This window comes from Myodes glareolus, chromosome 17, assembly GCF_982192425.1.
Source record: "Myodes glareolus chromosome 17, mMyoGla1.1, whole genome shotgun sequence".
NCBI classification, from domain to species: domain Eukaryota; kingdom Metazoa; phylum Chordata; class Mammalia; order Rodentia; family Cricetidae; genus Myodes; species Myodes glareolus.
The window spans coordinates 4,709,954-4,733,302 of record NC_142042.1 but is presented as its reverse complement, the minus strand read 5'-3'; the positions used below and the strand labels follow the sequence as shown (position 1 = coordinate 4,733,302).

Genomic DNA, 23,349 nt, shown 5'->3' with positions numbered 1-23,349 from the left:
GATCATCCGTGACCTAGAATAAGACCAGGCATGAACCATCGCCACTCACGGGCTCTGTCATTTTGACTGAACATATGAGGTCCCAGGTCAGTCAGTCTTACTCTTGTAGGAAAACAAATAGCTTATCTCACCAAGGGTGCTATAAGCCATGTGGAAATGTGTTTCTTAACTTCTGAAAAGAATCCAGGGAGTCACAAGTTAGAAACAATGGTCAAAATGTAGAGACAGTGGGCACAGCATCAGGTACAAATGTAAACATTTAACATTTGTACCTTTTAAAATAGTAAACATTTCTTGTAAAGAAAAAAGGTAAATACACATTTTATACACATTGTCATATTGAATCATCACCTGTTTATGAGGGGGCCCCTAAATTATTCTAGTTTGTAGAGATAGACCCTGAGAAACTAAGTGATTGATGCTATGTGCCACATAGGCTATACAGCTTTACCTCATGATGACATCTTTTCTTCTAAGTCCCTGTTTTCCAGTGTGGATGCCCTGGCCAGAAGAGCTTTGCCCAGGGACCTTTGTCACGTTGGAAGACAGAATTGTAAGCAAGAATCCCATGCTTTTGAGTGAAAGTTACACAGGCACAGATTTGCTTATGGTCAGAGCCTACATATGAAACTAATGTGCTTCTTTGTATTTGCAGTCTGGACCCAGTTTATGAAACATGCCGCTGAAGCTATAGATAGAAGGAGGAGGGGCCTGTGGATTACGTGGTAGTGAACATCTCCAGCTCAATTCATGGAGCTCCGAGGTTAGCGAGTGGGACTCTTTCCAAAGCACAGGAAGCCTGGTGCCTCTGCCACGCACTCTTTCTCACAAAGAAAAGCTTCTACTTGGACCGGCTGGCACCAAGCACCACGGCGGGAATGATTCTTGGCAGCATCTTTTTGAGTGGAATAAGATGGCAAAATGTGCATATGTAAAACAGAGATTTGGCAATTGGACTGTCCAATTCCTGACATCCAATTCTTGAGGCAAATTTAACTTCATTAAAAATAAAAGTCGTGGCATATAACTTTCCACTTCATTTCTCCTAGGGTAATCCCTACATTCCATGCTGGATAGAAAGTATGCTAACATATCAGCATCCTGATGAACCACTTCTTCATCCCAATAAACTCTTACACCCAACCTCAGAGCCCTGCAATCCCTAGTCCTTCACAAATGTGTTTCTTTTAACACATGGCAGTTCTTGTGGACGACACAGTGTGTGTGAGTTCTCTCCAGAGGCTGAAAGCAATCCTCAGCATTCTGAGTGGCTTAAAAACACCACTGCAGAAGTGGACAAAAAACTTTAAAAAGAAGTATCTGCCATTTCCCTGCTTCATGAACTCTTTAGTCTAATTATTGGGCCGAAGATAAATAAAACCCGAGCATGTTTGCTCTTAATTAAAGCTCTTTTAGTGGTATACCCAGAGGCAGCACTTATGAGTGTGCAAACCAGATGAGAGGAGTGGCAAAGCTCTCTGGTTTAGTTCCCAAAAATTATCTATGCATTTTTGTTTTGAGAAATTGAAGTTAGGAACTTAAGCAACAGTTAACACTTGAGAAGGGTGCTTGGTTTGTGTCAATCACTCTTCTGTAGTTGAGTTTGCATGGCAAAGACTTGATAAAGAGCTGCTGTGTGGGGCGGGACTCGGGGAAAGAGCAGGAGACTCTCATGTACAGAGATGAAAGTCTGACATTCGCTCTGCATTTCCCGAGGACTCTCAGTTCTGTTACGTCTCACCAAAGCACATGGCTTATGTTCCCAAGTAAACTGTAAGTGATGGGCCACCTGCTTGTTGTGTGACTGGATTGAAAAGGTAACAGCACCTGCTCCAGGACAGGAGACATCTCAATAGGTTCTCATAAAACTTGTAAACAAACGTTTCTCGTTGCTTTCCACATGTGGAAACACTTGATAGAGAAAGCAACTTGTCCTGATTTAGCTTCAAGAATAATCAAGCACAAATACACACACTCTATGGCATGGGAGTCCTGTATTCAAGATCCACAGGAATTATTAATCTTGACTGTCAACAGAATTGATAACATCCTAGAAGGTCAACGAAATCGAGAACGTCCTAGAAGATCAACTATGCTGTGATGTGTCTGTGGGTTGCATCATGCAGGACGTAGCTGGATCATTCGGATTTTGACCTAAACAATGTTTCTATTGATGGATTAAAACACTGAAAAAGTCCTGGGAGGTGGTGCAGCTGTGAAAGGCAGGTCCCTGTTGAATGACGTGTGTTGCTGGGTTTTGCCTCAGGAGAGTGCATGTTGTTGGCATTGCTCCCTTCCTAATATTCTTCTTTGCTTGCTCCTTGCTCCTGCCTTAATAATAGACTACATTGCCTCAGCACCCAAGCCTGGAGTAATATCTATATTCCCCCCTTCAGCCTGTTGCTGTAAAGTGTTGCCACAATGATGAAGAGTCAAGCATACTGGATGAATCTCTTAATTTAAAAGCTTACATAACTTTTAACCCTTTTTCCTTTTTAAAACTCTCTTGACACTAAACATCTTTTAGGAGGTGTGCAATGTTTATATATATATATATATATTCCTTTTCAAACTATGGAAACATATCATAAAATGCAGATTATTTCTTTTTATGCCAATAAGAAAACAGGAAGTTAAGTAACTTGTCTAGCTTGATAAATTAAGTAGAAGAATTTGTACCAGATTCATGTCATACTGGTTCTAAAGCCCAAGCAGCTTACCCTAGATAGTGCCAGGCATGACCGGACCATGGCTATGCAAGTGGGCTGTACGCAGTGATGTGTTGATTTAACAAATGTTACCTCTGCCATATCCCACATCCTGTCTTGTGCGTTAAGGGTACAGAAGCAAACATGCGGAAAGACAATATCCATGCACTGAAAGAATTCCTCTTCCCAGGGAGTGGCGGCTGCTCTGAAGACAGGGTGGCATGGGAGGGTTGGTGGGATGGCAGCGAGTGACAGGTAAGGTTTACATCAGAAGAGACGGAGTTCATTGAGGACACAAGAATTCTATGATTCATTCATTTCTATGAAGGAGCAAAAAGAGTGATGGAAGCAGAGAAGTAAAGACCAGCACACCCGGGGCATGTAAGGAGCACAGGGCGGTGCTCTTCCGGGGTGAATAAAAGGGCTGGGATTGCATTGTTCAGGGTGAAGGGGTTCTGCTATCAGGTTTCTGTGGAGGCATGCCATTGTGCAATGCAACTTTTTTTTTTTGTGCGATGTAACACTCAGAGTGTTACAGTAAGGAACACTTTGAGTGCCTGCTGGCTAATGTCGTTTTGAAGTAGATATGAGTCTTAAATCTTATTGCCATACTAAGACACCATGACCAAAAGCAACTTGGAGAGGAAAGGGTTTATTTACAACTCCCGTCTCCTGATCATAGTCCATCATGAGGAGAAGTCAAGGCAGGAAGTCAGGGCAGGAACCTGGAGGCAGGAACTAAAGCAGAGGCCACACTTCTTACAGGCTAGCTCCCCATGGCTTGCTCAGCCTTCTTTGTTATAGCATACAGGACCACCAACCCAGGGCATAAATCAGCAATCAAGAAAATGCCCAACAGGCTTGCCCACAAGCCAGTTTGCTGGGGACATTTTCTCAGTTGAGGTTCTCTTATCCCAAATGATTCTCATTATCACCATTCACCATCATTTATGCCCCAGCAATGTTTAAACATGCATGGGTAGCCATTTATGGTGGTTCTCCAACTGTTCCTATTCTGGGCAGTCCTAGATGCTTGTGTTATTGTCGTACCCAAGGTTCCACAGTCTTCATTTATGCTGTCTATCCAGTATTTTGGGGGCCTTCCTCTTCACCTTATCCCGTGCACTCCTCCAAGCAGAGCTATCTTCGGGTATCTGCCACCATTCATTCTCATAACATGACCGAAGTATCTCAAGCACCATTACCATATCCTGTAGCTTACTTCCTTCTGTAGATGGAGATGTTTCTTAATGCCATTGTTGCATTGTTCACTCTTCATGTGAATCCTCCTGAGACCTGCCATCACCAACACATTGAGCCGCTGTTCTGGGGATAATGAAAGAATGTCTGGATTTTGGAGTTGTAAAGAAGGCATTTCAAGACAAGCATCTCCTATACTTGTAATTTTGTTGTCATTATGGCTCTTGCTGGCCAAACCTTTTCTAGTGCCAGGAATGCAGCCCTCGCTATCCACCTCTTGACGTCTGAAATAACTTCCTCCTTTGAACTGTGGTTTCCTCCCAGGAATTCAAAGCTGACTGTTGCTTGAGGTTCTGATTCTTTACTACAATGTTAAAATCCTTGTGTGCCCTTCCCATGTGTTGTATCTTAGTATTCTCGATGTTTACTTTCATACGAGGCTTTCACTGACATTCACCACTCTATGTACCATGGCCTGCAGCTCAGTTGGACTTTCAGCAAGTAGTGCTGTATTGTTGGTGAAACACAAGTTATTGATTCGCACACCACCTGTCTGCACGCCTATCTCCTCATCCTTCAGGGCTGTTGCTATTATTAACTCCAGGAATATATTAAAGAGTAGTGGTGAGAAGATGTATCCCTGCCACACCCACACTCCTACTATTTTCTTAATTTTCTTAAACTGATCAATGTTGTAGGAGGCCGCTTGTTTGTTCCCATCTGCTCAGCTTTCTCTTCTGACTGCTGGATTCAGTTGCTGTTCCCCATTGGAGCGGAGGACTGTGACCTGTGATTCAAACCCTAAATAAATAACCCTTTATTATGCTCAATTTTGAGCTAGTGTGGGATTTCATTTTAGTGGCTGTCTTTATCTGATGCCCAACATGGGATGTCCTTCTGTCTATGTGTTGCTTTTATTGGTTAATGAATAAAGAAATTGTTTTGGCCTATAGCAGGCAAAACTTAGCTAGGCAGGGAAAACTAAGCTGAATGCTGGGAGAAAGAAGGCAGAGTCAGGGAGAAGCCATGTAGCCCTGCTGGAGACAGACGCTGGAACTTTGCCTGGTAAGCCATAGCCTTGTGGTGATACACAGATTAATGTAGATGGGTTAATTTAAGATATGAGTTATCCATAAACACGCATAAGCTATTTTTAAGCAGTATTGCAAATAATATGGTATCTGTACGATTATTTTGGGGCTGAGCAACCAGAAAAAAACAAGCAGCCTCTTACAACAAATTACTTAGTTCTCCACAGACTTTGATGCAAAGGTACCTTTATAGGCATTTTCTAGTATTTTTATGATTTTCTCTGTGTACCTGTAGATGTCATTGGATTGGGTGTCATGTCAAATTGTGTCAAATTGACAAAAACCCAACCAGGACAATATGATAGGGCTGGCTTGCAGTGTGAAGGTTGCTGGTGGGAGTAGCGCAGGGTTTCAGGAGAAGAAAATGGGTAGGGACACAGAAGCAGGGAAACTGACCTGCCTCTGATAGATAGTTACTGACCACCCTGTGGTAGATAGTTACTGTATAGTCAGGGAGCATTTTGGACTTTTGGGGAGCACTTTTGACAAATAGCTCCCTGGTTACCCCAAAGGCAATCAGAAATTGTGCCACTAATTGGAGATGCAGGGTCACTCAGCTCTGCTACTCCTCATAACATATCTTTCCTTAGATATAACCACCAATCTGAACTCTGTGAATGCCACTGGGTGGCAAAAGTCATGTAGAAAGCAAGATGGTCGCCCTCAGTTCTTGCATACAGGACAAACAACACAAGACCTGTTAGTCTCTATGACTTTGGGAAGGTCTTTTAATGTTAGTCCCTTTTCTTACTATACCCTCAGCAGGATTTTAGCCAGTACTGTATATGGATGAGTTATAGTGTATGCAAATTGCTCTGCACAGCATCTGATCAGAGGAAAGACCTACACACTCTGTCTGTGCTCACTAGCTTGGTAAGGTATGTCTTCACGTCAACAGAATCTAAGGAGCTATGAGGAGCTTCCCGGACCTTAGGATGGCTTAATTGGAAGAAAGTATTTGAAGAAGTAGAAAAGAAACCTTGTGGAAAGCTGAGATACAAAAATAATATTGCCTATTTAGAAAACTATGCCACAGCACTTGAAGACATGGAAGGAAGCACTCAGCCTCATTCGTTGTGGAGCAAGGCCTTCTCAACAGGAGGCTAAGTACCTCGCCCAAGCAGATGGATCCATTTATCTCACACAATCAACATCTCTGCCAAGCTGCTGTTCTGACATTGTGCTGTATTGTCTGTGTTCTAAGTCAGTGTTCTTCGAAGTTCCTTTAGCCGTCGAATCTCTTATAAATAAAAATTAACACAGAATCCCAAAGCAGGAAGTAGATACAGGAAGGGCACTTGGCTCATAATTACCATGATGGAGGTAGGGCTCAAACCTCGTAGTTCCCTTGATCCCTAAGTCACAGAACTGGAGACTCGGGACTCTGAGAGATCTAGTGTGAAACATCGATGCCCAAACCATCTCCTCAGGGCAGGAAGCAGTAAGAGTATTAGAATCATTCATCAGATGAAAGAGGGAATGAGTTCTCTAAGATTTATTTTTATTAATTTTAAGTGTGTGTGTGTGTGTGTGTGTGTGTGTGTGTGTGCACGCGTGTGTGTAAGTGCAGGTGCTGTGGAGGCTGGAGGTGTTGGATATCCTAGGAACCAGAGCTATAGACAGTTGTGCACCACCTCACATGGGTGCTACCTTGAAAAATGGTGTGGTCCGTGAGGTCACTTCCAAGGTTAGACCTGGACACACAGTCTATGGTTCATTGTTGTGTTCTGGAAGCTATCTTTGTGCCCTATCCAGTATCTGCCATTGTTGCTGTCCTTGTGAAGAAAGGTACTGATGCAATCCCTTTGGCCTTTCACAGGATAGTTACAGTAAGCGTCTAGGAGACTAAAATAAAACACCTTAGTTTAGCGCTTTGAGTCTATGAAGAGTAGCGTGTTGTCAGATTCTACACTTGGACCATTACAGACCTATGTTGACCCATATGGTAGGTCTGGGTCACATTTGTCACTAGTAGAGAGGTTGACCAGATGTCTGAGGAGGGAGTTTGAATAGAGTGAGGACAGAGTCACAAGTAAATCCGGTCAGACAGCTGATGTTTGGGGTTGGATTCCAGGAAAGATATGGTCCTCAAAATTTGAGTTATACTGCTACCAGAGAAAGCAGCGAATATGCTTCTGGAACCAGGATGTCTGAAATGAATATGTTTTAAAATGTTTGATTTTCCTGGCTCTGTAGTATCAAGAAAACTTGCATAGCCTTAGCTTTTCTCTGCAGATAGTTTCCACAGTACACACAGGTTCTGATGGTTGGGTGAAGAGATGGCTAGAGTCATGGTGTATAGAGGACAGAGTGATACAGCCTTGGACTGTGAACAACTGTGAGGTCACAGCCTCGGACTGTGAACATTGACTGTGGGGTCACAGCCTCGGACTGTGAACACTGACTGTGGGGTTACAGCCTCGGACTGTGAACACTGACTGCGTAGTTCTGAGCATGTTGTAGGCTGTTTGAGTGCTGTAAAAGGGCCTGAGTCTTAATACCTTCAAGTGGATTTATAATTCCTATGCAGTGGGTTTGTATGGACTAGAGAAAGGTGTGTTGCTCGTGGGCAATTTAAAGCCCATGCCAGGCCCATCATTTGTTGAATTCTACTCCCCAGTCCCTATCTTGGGTGGGCATCTTTATGGAGTGTGCAACTTTCACAGTCACACAGGGTAGCAGCCTAGCCTTTGTGTGGTATGCTTAGGTTGACCACAATCAGCAAGCAGGTTTTGGCAGATCTCATCCCCGAGACAATGTCAAGTGCGCTAGTGAAAAGTATTTCGATCAGCGAATAAATGCAAACAGAATCTGTAGGCCTTGCTTTCTGGCCAATATTACTACCATTTCCCTGTGCTGAGGACCATGCTTTCGTTGCAAAAGTCTCTGTTTTAGTTCAACTTATTTAGCTTCTTCATAAGAGGGCTGTCGTGGTTAGCTTGTTAACTTCTCACACCTGGGAAGAGGGATTGCCTCCATCAGGCTGGGCTATGGACAATATGGCATTTTCTTGATTTCTAATTGATGTAGGAAGGGTCAGCCCTTGGGGGCATCACCACCACCTCTGTAGAAAAGGAAGTTGAGGAAGCCCGGGGAAGCAAGCCATAAAGCAGTGGTCCTCTGTGGTCTTGGCTTCGGTTCCTGCCTCCGTATTTCCCCTTGAGCTCTTGCCCTAGCTTCCTTCCATTCTGAACCATAACCTGTAAACCAATCCAGCCTTTCTCCACTAAGACGACTGAGGTTGTGGTGTTTATCACAGCTACAGAAAGCAAACTCCGATAACGGGTGTGCAAAGTGTCCTTGTGAACTACTCTCGTAATACTACTTACACAATTAGGCCTTGGTTTTACCTTGCTTGTGCAGCCTCGACTTGGAATGGGTAGGATTATCACAGGGGTTGGGAGGCAGGGAGATCATGATTGGATGGTCGTCAGTCATGATCTAGACCAAGAGTTTTTTAAATAATATTTTAAATATAATTTAGATTCTCCTTTCATATAATATACTCTGATTACAATTTTCCCTCACTTTACTCCTCCCAGTTCCTCCTCCCATCAGGATCCACTCCCTTCCCATCTCTCATTGGAAAAGAAGAGTCAGCTGGGCGGTGGTGGAGCACACCTTTAATCCCAGCACTCAGGAGGCAGAGGCAGGTGGGTCTCTGTGAGTTGGAGGTCAACCTGGTCTACGGGGTGAGTTCCAGGATGGGCTTCAAAGCTACAGAGAAACCCTGTCTCAAAACACCAAAAAAGAAAAGAACAGAACACAACAGTTTTCCAAGAGAAAGCAATAAATATAAGAAGAAAAGTAACAGCCATCACATTGAGGCCATACTAGACAGCCCACTAGGAGGAAAAGAGCCCCAGCACAAGAATCAGAGACCCACTTGTTCACATATTCGGGAGTCCCATAAAAAATATGCTGAGAAGTATAACATGTGTGTAGAGGTCCTGGTGCAGTCCTGTGAAGCCTGTGCTTGCTGCTTCAGTCTCTCTGAGTTCATGGGAGCCTTGCTCAGCTGCTCAGGGGCCCTTGTTCTCCTGGTGTTCTCCATTCATTTCACTCTTTCTGCCTCCTCTCCTGCAGGTTCCAAGGGCTGCTGGCGCTCTCTCTCTCTCTCTCTCTCCCTCTCTCTCTCTCTCTCCATGTGTGTACATGAATGACTGTGGTCTCGGTTCCCCTCTCCTGCAGGAGGAAGCTTCTTTGATGATGACTGAACAACGCACTGGTCTAGAGGACAGCGAGATATCACCAGGAGTCATTTTGTTGATTTTTTTTTAGACAAGTGGTCTTGGTTTTATCTTGAGTATCAGTGCTAACTAAACTAAACACCAACCCAGCCACAAAACCTTTGACTTACAATCTTCCCTGTCTGCAAGACAAGCTAGCCAAATGGTGGCACAGAACTGGTGGGAGTAACCAACCAATCAATGTCTGGACCCATCCCTGACACTGCCTGGGTAACTGAGATTCGGTGTTTTTAGTGGGTGACTAGGAGTTATTCCTGAAACCTCCCGAAGAAGTATCTGAAAAAGTTATCCCGTTACCTGTCCAATTTCAAATATCAGTACTATCTTCTGCCTTCTCAGTGAGGGAGGAAGTTTTGTTACCCTCTCTGGTTACTTTTGTTTCTTCTTGCCCTTCTTTATGTTTGCAATGTTGCATCTCTGAGCTGCTCAGCCTGACACTTGGACTCCTGGTACTGACAATTACAAATACTCCTGGTATTGACAATTACAAATGCCTGAGATGGTCATGGCCTCTGCCACTATCTTCTCTGAACCCTGTCTTCATGTCTCTCACTTGGCTAGCAGTCGCAGCGGCAGAAGGCAGACTGATCTCTCACCGTGCTCATCAACCTAGAAGGCTTGCCCTGAATTGACTTGGCTGATAACACCGAGGATAAAAGGTGTAGGAACTGAAGGGACACCCAGAATTTCACTTTGTCAGACTGAAATCTTCCTTCAACAGGGACACGGACAGGAACACCCCTGGAGTGCAACAGGGACGTGATGTTCTGGCGTCTCCCTCTCCTCCCAGAACGTAAGAGCAGGCTCTCTGTTAAGAGCCAATCACTTTCACCCTGAGCTATCATTTGAAGCCCGTTCCTGGTCCGACAAACTTAAAACAAAGAGTAGCCCAGCCCAAGAGCAAGCTGTGGGCAATTAGACGGTTCTCAGGCCATCAGGCCGCCTCTTAACGTTCTTTACCCACAGTGAGTGCACCACATTCAGTGCCTTTACTCTACATGGAGCCTCTCTCGAGGCGTTTAGGACCAATTACTGTACGTTCAGGTCTGTCAGAGTGCTGGAGTTAATGAGTCTCGTTAATACCTCCTGGAAATGACTGACACACGCAGATCCCTGCACGTCAGAGCACCTCTCCTGGTCAGCTCTTCCTGACTGGCAGGCACTGGAAAGTTGATGACCTGGGTCAATCTGACAGGGCTGGATAGAACTTGGTGATGTGATTCAAAACCATTCTGGAAGTTTATGGAAGCCTCATGGCTGCCATTGTGGGCAATTATACCTTTCTATAAGGAAAAGTGTGTGCAGAGAGGTGTTTGGGGAGAGGGGAGCACACGGTAGGATGTCCTGTTGTCCCTTTCTTCTGTGTCATGGCACATCCACTGTGACCCCATGTTCATCTCCCTGCTAGAGTAAAGTGGGCAGTCCTGGAGAGGCAGAGACACGCTTCCGGGTGAGAGCCTGTGGGTAGTTGCGAGAGGGGACTGTCTGCGCACTCTTGCCACTCTTTCAGGCCTCAGGTCTAACCATGGCTGTGCCAGCAACACCATCCATGGCAGACGGAGCGGAATGTGGGCGCTGCTACGCCCGGGTAGAGGTTAGCCTAGCAAATATGCCTAGCAAATTACCTGGGCACATGGTTCGTCAAGCGGGATGGGAAAGGGAAGTTGCTCTACCGGCATTGCTAAACCCGGTTGCTTGGCTCAGGTAACTTCTGACCTGGCATGTGCTGAAGTGGCCTCAGTGTCCAGGCAACCAGCAGGGCACTCCACAGAGCACACACCACAGTTCTTGAGAGTCGGAACTTGTGACAGCTATGGTTTCAAGCCAGCTTTTCAGGGATCATGTAGGCCCTTTCTCCTACACTCTGCACACGCTCACGTGTGCGTGAAGACCAGACAGCAACCTCACCTGTTGCTCCTTGGAAGCAAACCACCTTGCTTCTTGAGACAATGTCTCTTACTGGCTGAGCTGGCCAAGACCAGGTTGGCCGGCCAGTGATCCCTAGATATCTGTATGTCTCTGCCTCCCCAGCACTGAGATTACAGACACCTGTTACCCCCAGCTTCTTGAAAAGTGGGTTCTTGGGGTTGAACTCAGTTTCTTGTGTTTGTAAAGCAAATATTTGACTGAGCCATCTGCTTAGCGCAAGCAATCACTTTCACTGACAGGATACTCACACTCTCAGGAATATAAGAGGAAACTCATGAGTTTACGTTTGCAACGATCTTCTAGGATTTGGTGGTGCTACCTCGGTCACACTGACAAAATACCTAGATGTGTACAAAGAGAGCAGAAACTTGTGCTCATAACTGCTTCTTATTCTTTCTCACAGTTCTAGACAGTTCTAATCATAGCAGAGGCCTTTAATTTGTAATGTCAGTTTAATTTGGTGGGAGAATTTTAATGTTTTATGAAAGTCATTTGTTGCATTCAGGCTGCTTTTCTAAACAATGTGGCGGTTCAATTAAGGGTAAAGAAGTGGGGTGCGGACACTCATGTCTGTATAGAGGAGACACGTAATGAAGTGGGGTATGGGTGCTCATATCTGTACAGAGGAGACAGGTAATGGAGTGGGGTGTGGGTGCTCATATCTGTACAGAGGAGACAGGTAATGGAGTGGGGTGTGGGTGCTCATATCTGTACAGAGGAGACACATAATGAAGTGGGGTGTGGGTGCTCATCTCTGTACAGAGGAGACATGGCTTTTTGGAAAATAATGGAGAGAGGGTGGCTGAAAGTTCTGGATCACGGTGCCCCGGATGCAGTGGAGACTCTAGATCCCTCCGTTCTCTCTTTCCTCCTGTAATGACTCACTTTCAGTCTTTCAGGAATTTTTATTCGCCTACTTATACTTTTAAATATTTTCAGTGTTCTGTATCCATCATGTAAGGTGCAGCAGGCGTGAGAACTGTCCTCTATGACCTGAGTTTACTTACGAGTGCCTACCACCCCCTCCTCTCTTTCTCACCCACCCCTATTCCCACCAGGCTTCCCTGTTGCCCTAGAAATTTTCACCTCTTTCACGCTAAGTGTACATACGTAATTTTTACATATCTATGTCAGTCTAGGAAATGATTGAGAAAACATGTGATGTTTGTCTTGAAAGCCAATCAATGCTAGTAACAACTATTACTAACAATAATAACAACTATTATTTTGAAGCATTGGGGGTTGATTGTAGGACCCCATATACTCAAGGCAAGTTTTGTACCTGCGAGCTACATAGCCAGTCTTTTATTTTTTTTCCTCTTTGAGACAGGATCCCACTAAGTTGCCTATGGTGGGCGTAAACTCTCTGTACACTAAGGAGGCCGCAAACTTGGCAATCTTCCTACGTCCTTCCCAGAGTTGCTGGGACCACATACCTAAGCCAGCTGGCCCAATAATCTTTATTCTTTAATTTAAAAGAACACATTTCATTCTTTCTTTAAAATGGAAAAATCTCTCTCTTAATACACAGGTACAAAAAATTTATTTTAAAATTTATTCTTCGTACCCTCCCATCTCCTCTAAGTTGGGTCTCGATATTTTACCTTGAAGCTCTTTATGTGTTTAAATTACTCTTTCTATTAAGACCAGAAGCTTCGGGTAGGGCTGAATTAGGATGGGTGAATCCGCTGAACCTTTGAGTCCACTGAACATCTTCGATGAGCTTTCTGAGGGTTTGGGGTTCTCTGAAATCCAAAACAGGTTTCACCCTCTTTTACTCTTAAGTTTGGGGCATGTGCAATTTAAGGGAAATTTAACCCATATGTTTCTGATTCGTTTACACTTAAATAGTCAAAATATTGTTTTTAATAGTTATTTGATGCCCAAGTAGCCTTTTGAACCTTTTAAATAAGCTTTTAGAAGCCTGCATTTCTCTTGGAAACAGGAAGTCATGTCTTTCCAGGGAAGTAAACTAATTTATGCATCTGAAAATTCAGGTTCAGTTGAAAACACCCCAAACCACAGTTTCTTGATGGCCTGTCTCCTCCGCAATTGAGCACTCAGCCTTACACTGTGTGTGTGTGTGTGTGTGTGTGTGTGTGTGTGTGTGTGTGTGTACCCACCTTTCCTTACACACTGCACTGCGCATCCAGGGCAGCCGGCACGGGGCCATGCAGAGCGTGAGATTTTGGTCCTTGCTACTTGGAAGGCTTTGAAGCTTGCCATTTACCTGGCTTTTATTTGAAAACAACTATTTTGATTTTTAAATTCCCTCTAGCTTTCCTGGTCAGTAAATTAATGTGGCTGTTTATTTTTCCAGATACTTCATGCTTGGTGAACTTCTTGTAATTTTCTTCCTTCCCTCCACTGATTATCATTTATCCTTCTTTAAATAAATGAAATTTATTTGCGCTCCAGTAGAGCTATGCCTGATTCCAATGGGGATGTGAACACCGTGCCACCTGCGTGCCGAGGAGCTAAGGAAATTAGACAACAAACACAGAGTTAAAGAGGGGAAGAAGGTTGATTATTTAACTAACTTTGGGAATTTGCCTTCAAGCCCAATGGCACTTGCTTGGAAATACCCAGAGCACAGTAGCAGGAAGACGCTCCCGCAGTACCATGTACATCAGCCATACTTCCCTTTGTGCTGGACGCCTGCTTGCAGCCTGCTCTCCGCTCAGACCCTAGGACTTGCTTATCTCCACTGCCAAATCTTCTAAAATTTCCTTGACCTTCTCTGGGTCCCCAGTCCACAGACACTCGACCTGTGTGAAAGACCTCCCTTGACCATCCTGAAAAAGAAGGCCTCCACTCTCTCAACTCTGTCTCCTTCTAGCCTAAATCGAGCTTTCGATTTCCTTTATAGCAATTACACAAATCTCTCTCGTACTTTGTTTTCCATTTTATGTATCTGTTTCTGTCTCCCTGAACAAGAAGGTGATCTTTATATGACTTATTGTTTTTACTCATTGCTTTCTTAAAATGCAGAAAACACGTAGACTTGAATAAATGTTTCCTGAATGTAGTTTTGTCGCACCCCTCAGAAAGTCATTTCTGCTTCAAAGCGTTATCAACACTTGCCATATTTCTAATTGCTAATTGCTGATATTGCTAATCGGGACGTAGGTGGCTGCACATGCGCAGTCTCACTGCGTCCTCTGGTGGACCAGCCAAGCTTTAAGTGACTCAGTGTCCTCTTTTGAAAAATGAACGCTAAAACAGTACTTAACTCACAGGTTTGTTTTTTATTACTCATTTTTAAAAAAGTATAAAAAGCCTTTAGTATAAAACCTTGGAAATAGTAACTATTTAGGATATTGGAGTAAAATGTTCATTAACTGAACTCTGTGAGGCCGAGGGCAGTTCTGGGAACAGAACTGCAGTTTTGATTTTGAAATCAAGCTGAAGCAAATTTAGTCTTGACGGGCAGGAATGGCCTTGACAACATCTATGACTAGGGAACTTAGCCAGGCTTAGGTCTTCAGAATGGTACAGCCCTGGGCAGCTCGGGAGAGAACTGGGAGGACAGAGTTGTGTGTGAGGCAGAAGAAGGGCACGAGGAACCACATCGGAACAAGCAAAGCTGTGGCAGAGCCCTCTGGCTGCTGTGATAGACCAGGCTCATAAATACAGATCAGAAATTAATTTCTCTTATTGCAGTGACCCAAGAGGTCAAGAGCAAGCAGCCTATCGATCCAGTCCTCAGCTGGCCGATGACCCTCCCTGTGTCTTCTAATGATGGGCCTGGTGAAGTAGATCTCCGAATCCTCTCTATACGGCAAGACACTCATTCCACTCAGGAAAACGATGTGCCCCCAGCCCCATCACCTCTGAAGTGCTTCACCTCCAGGTTTATCAGGACATTAGCGTTCCGCATGTGAGTTTGGGGTGACGGTGCAAACATGCTCACGGTAACTGTAGTGTCATAAGCGCCAAGAGATTTGCTGTAGATGGATTGCAGGGGTTGGCTAAAGTGTTTGATTTATTTTCCTGATGGTCATAGGAAAACCACCAAAGATTTTTTTTTTTTTAGTGGAAGAGTGACATTATCAGGTTTAAGTGTGTCAGCAGTCACAGAATGGCAAGGGCATCTCAAAGTCTGCTGAAGCTTCTTTGAACTTAAACTGTGTAGGAGGACAGTTTACATTCCCCATTCACCTCAGGCTGTCTAGAAATCGGTAGAAGACATTAAAAGAAGGCCGCTGAGAGTCCCGGGCCTTTTCGGCTGAAGGTTTCCATTCCAGTTGAAGGACTTGAGCAGGTGGACGCTCTCCTTCCCTCACATGTCTGTGTGTCATAATAGTCATCTCCTGAGACAGGAGGTCAAATTCGCCCCCCCACCATGTTTCTCTTCTGAAAAATGGTGACCCAAATTTGATTCTGTTTAGTCAGTGTCTTGAGTATTTGTGAGAGGAGAGAAGAATATTATTTCCTCTGCTGGAAGTACGGTTGAGAAATGAAAACAAGAGGCAGGTAGACCAGTAGGAGGTATTATCAAAAAGGCAAAAGCTGTGGTTCTGAAGTCAGGCAATGGCAGTGGAAGCCAGGATGCTGAAAGAACATGACCAAGGAACTTGAAGTAGTGACCAAGTTAAACCCTAGCTGTGATTCAGGAGACTGCTGTAATCTACAGAGGCATGGAAGGGGTTTCTAAGAGATTTACAGTTCTGCTAATAATTTAGACTTTTGTTTTGGAATAATTAATTTGGAATTATTTTAATAAATAATTAAAATGGAATGACATTTACCATTGTATTACAAACAAAATGTGTACTTTGGGAGGACATTTATGAAGTCAATTGGCGGCAAATGGGTTTCGCAATATTGATATGGAGATGACACTAAGCCTCTAGGGGTCTACATGTTGAATTCAGTGACTGGAAAAGGTGGGTTTGAGACTCAAGGACAATGTGTAAGTGTAGGTTTCAGAAATGCAGACACAGGGTCTTTGTCAAAGAGCATGCTGTTTTTCTTACATAGCAGAAAGCCCAGAGCTCAGCAGTCTAGGATTGCTGTAGCGGCTCCACACTCCCCAGTATTTCTGGCTCATTTTTATCTGTGTTGTCACCTCAGTATCTTTGTATGGTTTTCTGAGAAACTGAGTCTGAGGAAGGCACCCATGTCAGGATACTCATTACGGGACTCTCCTTTAGGACAAGACCTGATAGGTAAAGTGTGAGCAGGGCAGGCGAGAGAGCAGGGGTCTAGGAATGCCCATCTAGATAATAAAGTGGGCCATGTACAAACCTGTAGAAGGCCGCAGCCACATTCTCCATTATCAAGATGGCGCTGACATCCGGCTTCACCGCCAGGTGAACGCACATGTGCTCGGTAATTTCCCACTGAGTCCCCGCCTACTCCCGAGGCATCACCTGGGACTGGGAACAATGGACCTATCCAAGAGTGACACGTCCAAAGCAGGGTCTGTTTCCTATATAAGGGATGGGTTCCATCTTATCTGGGTCTCCGCCATGTGGCTTATGCTCTAGCTCCCAAGGGGCATTAAAGCTTTACTACAGAAGGATCCTATGTGTACCGCGTGGTTCTTGCTGGCGAGACGGTAGCGCGGGACATCTGGTGCCGAAACCCGGGAAGAAGAAGAAAAAGAAGAACTTTGCACCGCCGGAGACCCCTTGGACACAAGGAGGATTCAGAACTGCAGGCATGCAAGCTTAGAGAGGTACGCTCTAAAGTCCAGAGAGCATATCAGAAACTGAGCAGCAGTGGGAGGTTATGCGCGCACCCAGATAAGTTAAAAAGGACCCTCCGGTAAAGAATGGGGGAGACAGAAAAAAAATAAGTTAAAAAGGACCTCCCAATGATTTTAAAAAAGTAAAAATGGGGGAGAAGGCTGATTTACAAGGTCAAAAGCTTTATGTTATGTTATATATGTTGTCTTTTGTGTACTGGATAGGAGAAAGATATTTAAACTTAGAAACTGCTAAGGATATGATGTTTTGGGAAAGAGGTTCTGTTTTCGTCTCCACAGAAAAGGAGAGCCTAAGGGTGTACTTGGGATTTATATGGTTTGAATCACCGAGACCTCCTGAAATGTTGTAATGTATACCCCTAAAATGCAGCGGCCCAATAACAGCAGGAAGCAGCCAAAGAGACTAAACGACGCCCAAATTCCCTTAAAGATTAAATGAGGTCCTTTCAAGCCTGCTTCTCTGAGTTCAGCTTTGCTCCGTACACCGGTTTGGGCGCGGAATGGGTGCAGCTGGGGCTGGAGGGCGGCTGGAGCGGAGCTTTGCTCTGTGGCTATGGTGGGGAGCACGTTGCGCCGGCTCAATTGGTGCGGCTCGGTTGGTGCCTGGCCTGGAGGATGTCACAGCGGTGCCACAGGCAGCCGGGCCAGAAGGCTTACAATGTACCTAAAACTGTGAGGGTCTCTGAGGGTAAAATGGCTCTGATTCCATTTGGCTATGCTAAACGATGCTAACTTCAGGCAAGGCTGGTCGTATTTATCATAATAAAAGCGCAATTAAGGTTTAGACACAGTAAACAGGCAATACCGTATTACATCTACATAGTGCGACTTAAGTTTTTAAAAACTGCTTAGCATTTTAAAGAACTCAAGTCCTCCTGAAAGATTGCTGTGTATACGCTTGGCTTGTCTGATGTTTCAGGATCCGCAGGGAGGTGGATGCGAAGGGCCCTTGGATTTCGGGGTGATTGGGTTTACAGCCGCTTTTGCTATGGCACAGGTGTTGAGAGTTGGCTAGTAGAGTAGCGGCCCTGTTCGCCGCCTCTCCCATTGGCCCCTTGAGCCGCAGGCTCTGGCGCGGACCTTGAGTTATTGCCGGCCTGTACAGCCTTGGTCTGGGTGTCGGCTCCCGCCACACTCCGCCACCAACACAGCCTCAGACCTCAGAGAACGAGGCTAGCCCCGCGGGGAAGGCAGGGGCGCCTGGGGGTGGAGCCGCCACTTCTTGGCTTGGGACACAGGGAGCTGCGCAGCGAGCAGGCCCAGGGCCGCACACAGCCCTTGGATGGCGGGCGGGCTCTGGAGCCCGAGGCCACCGTACCAGCAAGAAATACGGGAGCCAATAAATCTTAAATCTAATATCAACAAACAGGGCCTGGGTTTTTCCTAGGCGCCACTGGGGCAACACGGCCCATACCGTAAAAAACAGAGATCCCCATATGGGTTCCCCAATGGCCACGTCATCTTAGGACTCCAGGCTGGAAACAGGAAAACGGTTTTCTCATATTTTTAAAACAATAATCTCATCTGTGCCAGATTTAAAATGGTTTAATTCTAAGGCCTACTATAATGACACAGACAAACAAGATTGCTCTTTAGAACAGAGACCTATAGGTCTCTAAGTTCAAGACCAGCCTACTTTCAGTACTGACTGTGCTAAATTTTTACACTGAGTTTTTTAATACTCTTAAATGTTATTTTGGGAGAAGAGTTTGTTTATGTTTTTTTTTCTAGAAATGCTGACATACATCTATTAACATTCATGCTGTGGATTCATCTGTCCAGAGGCCTGAGGACAAAGCCTCTGCTATGGAGCTGTCTGGCCTAATTGCTGCGGAGCTGGCAGGTTCCTAAGGGATGATCCAGCTCCTGCCCTTGGTCTGTCAGTTATTGCTGTGTTGTTGTTGTACATTGCAATGTTATTGTTGCTATGCTATTGCTTGCTATCAGTTTCCCTTATCCTGTCAATTATTTCTGCTAAACACTATGGGTATCTTCAAGATAGGTTACAAAATGCCATGGTTATTTAAATTAAAAATTGGATAAATATCTATTTAAACAAAAAAGGGGGGAATAATAAAGGAACTGCCCCCGATGCCAAGAATGGCCATCGCCATGGCTCTGTTCACCATAAATTTTTTAAATCTGGATGATAATGGCCAAAATGCTGCAACACGACATTGTTCGGATCCGCAGCGGCCCAAAGATTTGGTTAAGTGGAAAGATGTGCTTTCTAATGAATGAAAAGGCCCGGATCCCATCTTATTGAGATCCAGGGGAGCTGTTTGTGTCTTCCCACAGGATCAAGAAAGCCCATTCTGGCTGCCAGAGCGATTGACCCAAACAGTAAAGAGTGATCCACAACACACGGATTCGCCTGAGGACCTGGCTGCTGTTCCTCCTGCCATTTTGCAGATGGATGACAGAGCACCGATGGAGGACACTCTCAGCTTTCCCGAAGCTGTTACCAGTCAGCCATAGGATGGCGGTGTTTCCTTGACTTTCTACAACCAATATGACTCTGGGTCCCCTCCCCCTACCGTCCTAGAGATGATTTATAAGCTTGGCCATAGGATTACAGTCCTGGGTCATGTCTTTCTTCCCCTACTTCAAAGAATGGGTGGGGGTGGAAATGTTTTGAAACAGTCCTATGCTATGGATTAGTGTTTCTCCTCTGGATGGTCTGCTGACTCAAATCCCAAAATCGTAGGGACAAAGTGGTTATTGCACAAGCGCTGGCTGCCCTGGAACAGGGGGCCTCTACTGATATGTGGCTATCTATGTTAAAGCAGTAAGGTTTAAGCCAACCAGCTCCTGCACCCCTAGGACTGTGGTCCATTGCACAGGGTGGAATGCTTGGCTTAGCTAGCCCTGAAGGTTGTTGAGCTGAAGAGCATCGCACAGAGAATGGCCCTCTCTGAGAGATAAGTCGCTTTGCTTAAGGGTTTTCTGCCGTATATTCCCTTTCCCAGAAAATTGGCAGAGGGCAGGCCGGATAGGCTCCAGATGTCATGAGCCTAGGGACAGATTCCGTGCAAGCCCATTTTAATGTTTTCATTTTGGGAAGTGCGACCTCTATCTTTACCTTCCTAGGGAGTTGCCTTTCTGCAAAGAAGTAAAATTAGGGGGAGATGTAGAAGGCCGCAGCCACATTCTCCATTATCAAGATGGCGCTGACATCCGGCTTCACCGCCAGGTGAACGCACATGTGCTCGGTAATTTCCCACTGAGTCCCCGCCTACTCCCGAGGCATCACCTGGGACTGGGAACAATGGACCTATCCAAGAGTGACACGTCCAAAGCAGGGTCTGTTTCCTATATAAGGGATGGGTTCCATCTTATCTGGGTCTCCGCCATGTGGCTTATGCTCTAGCTCCCAAGGGGCATTAAAGCTTTACTACAGAAGGATCCTATGTGTACCGCGTGGTTCTTGCTGGCGAGACGGTAGCGCGGGACACAAACCCACGATGAGTGTGTCAGGGAAAAAGATGTCATGATGTGTCATGATGACTCCAGGTTTGTGAGCCAAGAAAGTCAAAGGAATGGTGGATGTGACCGTTCTCCAGTTACTGCCTAGCTCATTGCTCCTGGGTCACATACTAAATAACTCACAGCTCAAGAGGGCGGAGAGATGGAGGAGTCATCTGGTTGCTGACATGGTTAAAGACTATTTAAAATATTTTATTAGCATGTATTAGTTATCCACAACAATGGTTTCATGGTGACATCCTCATCTTTGTACAGAATACATTTTGACCATGCCAGCTCCATACCCACGGTCCTTCCTCTCTGACTCCCATTGGCCCCCTTCCTCTTCAACCACTCCCTTCTACTTACACCATCTATTTTTAAATGGTGCAGTGGGTTCTGTTGGGATTGCTTACAACATCATGGGTGAGGGGTTATTTGCAGGAACACAGGCAAAATTGTTTGTCTTGATTTAGCCTTTTCGGTACCGGAGATCAAGCTGAGGGACACTGGGCAAGCTTCCTATCCCTAAACGGCTGGGCTCCAAAGGCTTTGGAATGGTAGAGTTGTCTAGCCGTGCATGCACCAAGGGGACATGGCCAGTACCAAGTGGGGACAATTAAAAATGAGTGCAAATGACTGATAGTGTGATCTCGAGCACAGAAGTCAAGATGAAGTGTGCGCCTTTTACTGACCCAGGAGGGACAGGCATAAGAATAAGAGGGTTTACAGATGAGCCCTTGATGGTGCTAAGTGAAGAGCTGGGAAATTCTTTCAGTATTAAATTTAAATTTATGTCCTTGGCAAACCACGAAGAAGGTCATCCATGAGCAAACGTGAGCAGTGCATGCTGAGGGTGGGGGTGGGGGTGCGAAGATCTGTAGCGTTCAGCGAAGGGCACAGGGGAGAGATTTGCTCGCAGTTGCTGGGAGAGGTTGCTGGGCAGTGTTTCAGGCCCAGCAGAGGGTGACGATGATGAATCTACAGCCATAGCAGTTACGTCTCTGCGGTTTCTCTCTAACAGCAGCATTTGGGGCGAGTCAGGCTGTGAAAGCAAGAGGAATTCGTGCATGGTCCTTATCAAGTTCAAGGTGCTAGACCACTTCCAGGTGCAGATGACTTGAATGGACTTAGGAACTTAGGGCATCAGTAAAGAGACACATGGACTTTTCCTTTGCACGATTAGTATTGAAACTATCATTAATTATGATTTAGAGGCTAAATGCAGAGTAGATTAGGCTTTAAACAGATGTTCATAGTCCTGAAAAAAAATTGACTTACTTTCTGCAAGTTGATTTGGGTTGTGATTGTATCTACTTGACACTCCTTTAGTCCAGAACTCTGCAGTCCATGTAGATGCCTGTGGCCAGACAAGTTCCTCACAGGCATCACTGGCTTCTCAGCCTTAGAGTGGGCATCTGATTGTCTTACCTGAGGTGCAGAGCCTTCTGCTTCTCCTACCACCACCTGCCTCTTTTTCCTTCCCCGCTACTTCCCGTACCTGGCACACACAGCATCCTGGTGAAGAGCTCTGTCTCTTCCTTCACGTTTGATACTGGTTTTGCAGATGACCAGCTGTGTGGTCATAAGAGACTTAACTCCTTGAATTCTACTTCCATCTAGTAACACAGGGCGCCTATATAATGCCTATAGGGTGATGATGATTCAATCAAATCATACAATATGCTTAGTGCCATGCCTGGGATAGAGGATATTTACAGTATTTTCAGAATCTTATTTAATTAACTTGGCTTCCATGGGCATAGGCGCTACAAGTCCTTTGTAAACTTAGCCCCGCAAGAAACCTCTGAATAGGTTCTGTTGTTCCAGATTTGCAGATGAACAAGTTGAGGTATGGGAAAGTTAGCAGCTTACTATGTTAAAGGTGATAAGAGCCAGGGTAAGGTCTCAGATGCAGGAGCCGGTCTGCAGAGGCCAGACGTTCCTTTACCATTAGGTTTCCTTTAAAGGAGTGGAACCCGCAAACACTTTACATCTCTTGAACGTGATCTATGCACACTTTTCTACCTTTTGATAACATTCGCATGCTCTATCCTCATTTGTGACCCGTCCATCAGTGATAGGCCTATCTGGAGTTCTTCTTTTGGCTCTAGGGCAAAAAAAAAAAAAAAAAAATTAAAGCCAATTTCTTCTCATGAAAGTTCAGCTTGAACTTGAATTCCCTACCCACGAGAGAGTCCATCCAAGATTTTACATGACTGACACAATATTTTAAGATCTGTCTCGCCCCATAACCATCAATTTCCAAACAGTATGCCACAGCCCTTGATGCTCAGGGTCACTGGTGTGAATCCAGATAAGTGTCCACAGAATTCTTTTAAAAATAAGTGATGAGCATCTAAGTTCTCAGTGTTCATAGCGCACATGAGGATCTGGTATCCATCACTTTCTGCCGCAAAGAACTGTGTGACCCGATCCTTCTGCCCACTGGGGATCTCTCTATCTTATTCTGATTGTTTATTACTCCGTTTCACTTTGTGCTCTTTATTCTGCTGAGAGTTTGTTCAAACCTCTTTCCCACCCCTGTCCTTAGTCTCTATACGAATCCTATGGCCTGCAAATGGTGGTCATTAACTGAATAGTGAGAAAATCACCCAGTGAGAGTGGGGGAGGAGGAGATGAGGCAACGTGAACCCCCTCGAGAGGGAAGGATGTGAGCGGGAGGGTTTTGAGTGTCAGGTATCTCTTGGGTCAGAAGGAATGTTTCATTGGATCCTGCCTTCCCTGTCATGTGTAATGCAGGTTTATCAGACCACAGTTCAGTGGGATTTAGTCTCTGTGTTTACACATAGGGTCTCAAAAGAAAATCCAGCCTTTCCATTGGCGTCTTGGAGCCTGGAGGGGGTTTAGAAGGTTAAGAGCACTGTGTTTGATTCAACTGTGGTCAATACCCAGCATACAAGACCCATCTGCTGCTCGCTGGAGTTTTGCTCAGGCTCTGCTGACATTTGGTATGTGCTTCCCGCTGGATT

At 45.1% G+C, this 23,349-nt stretch overlaps 1 long non-coding RNA gene across 1 annotated transcript; it reads left to right on the top strand.

The window, feature by feature from the left end:
* The first annotated feature begins 16,433 nt into the window (after positions 1-16,433).
* Positions 16,434-20,296, top strand: LOC148119312 (uncharacterized). Its single transcript, XR_015735274.1, has 2 exons — positions 16,434-16,861; positions 19,190-20,296. It is a non-coding gene; the product is annotated as an uncharacterized LOC148119312 (long non-coding RNA).
* The last annotated feature ends 3,053 nt before the right edge of the window (positions 20,297-23,349 follow it).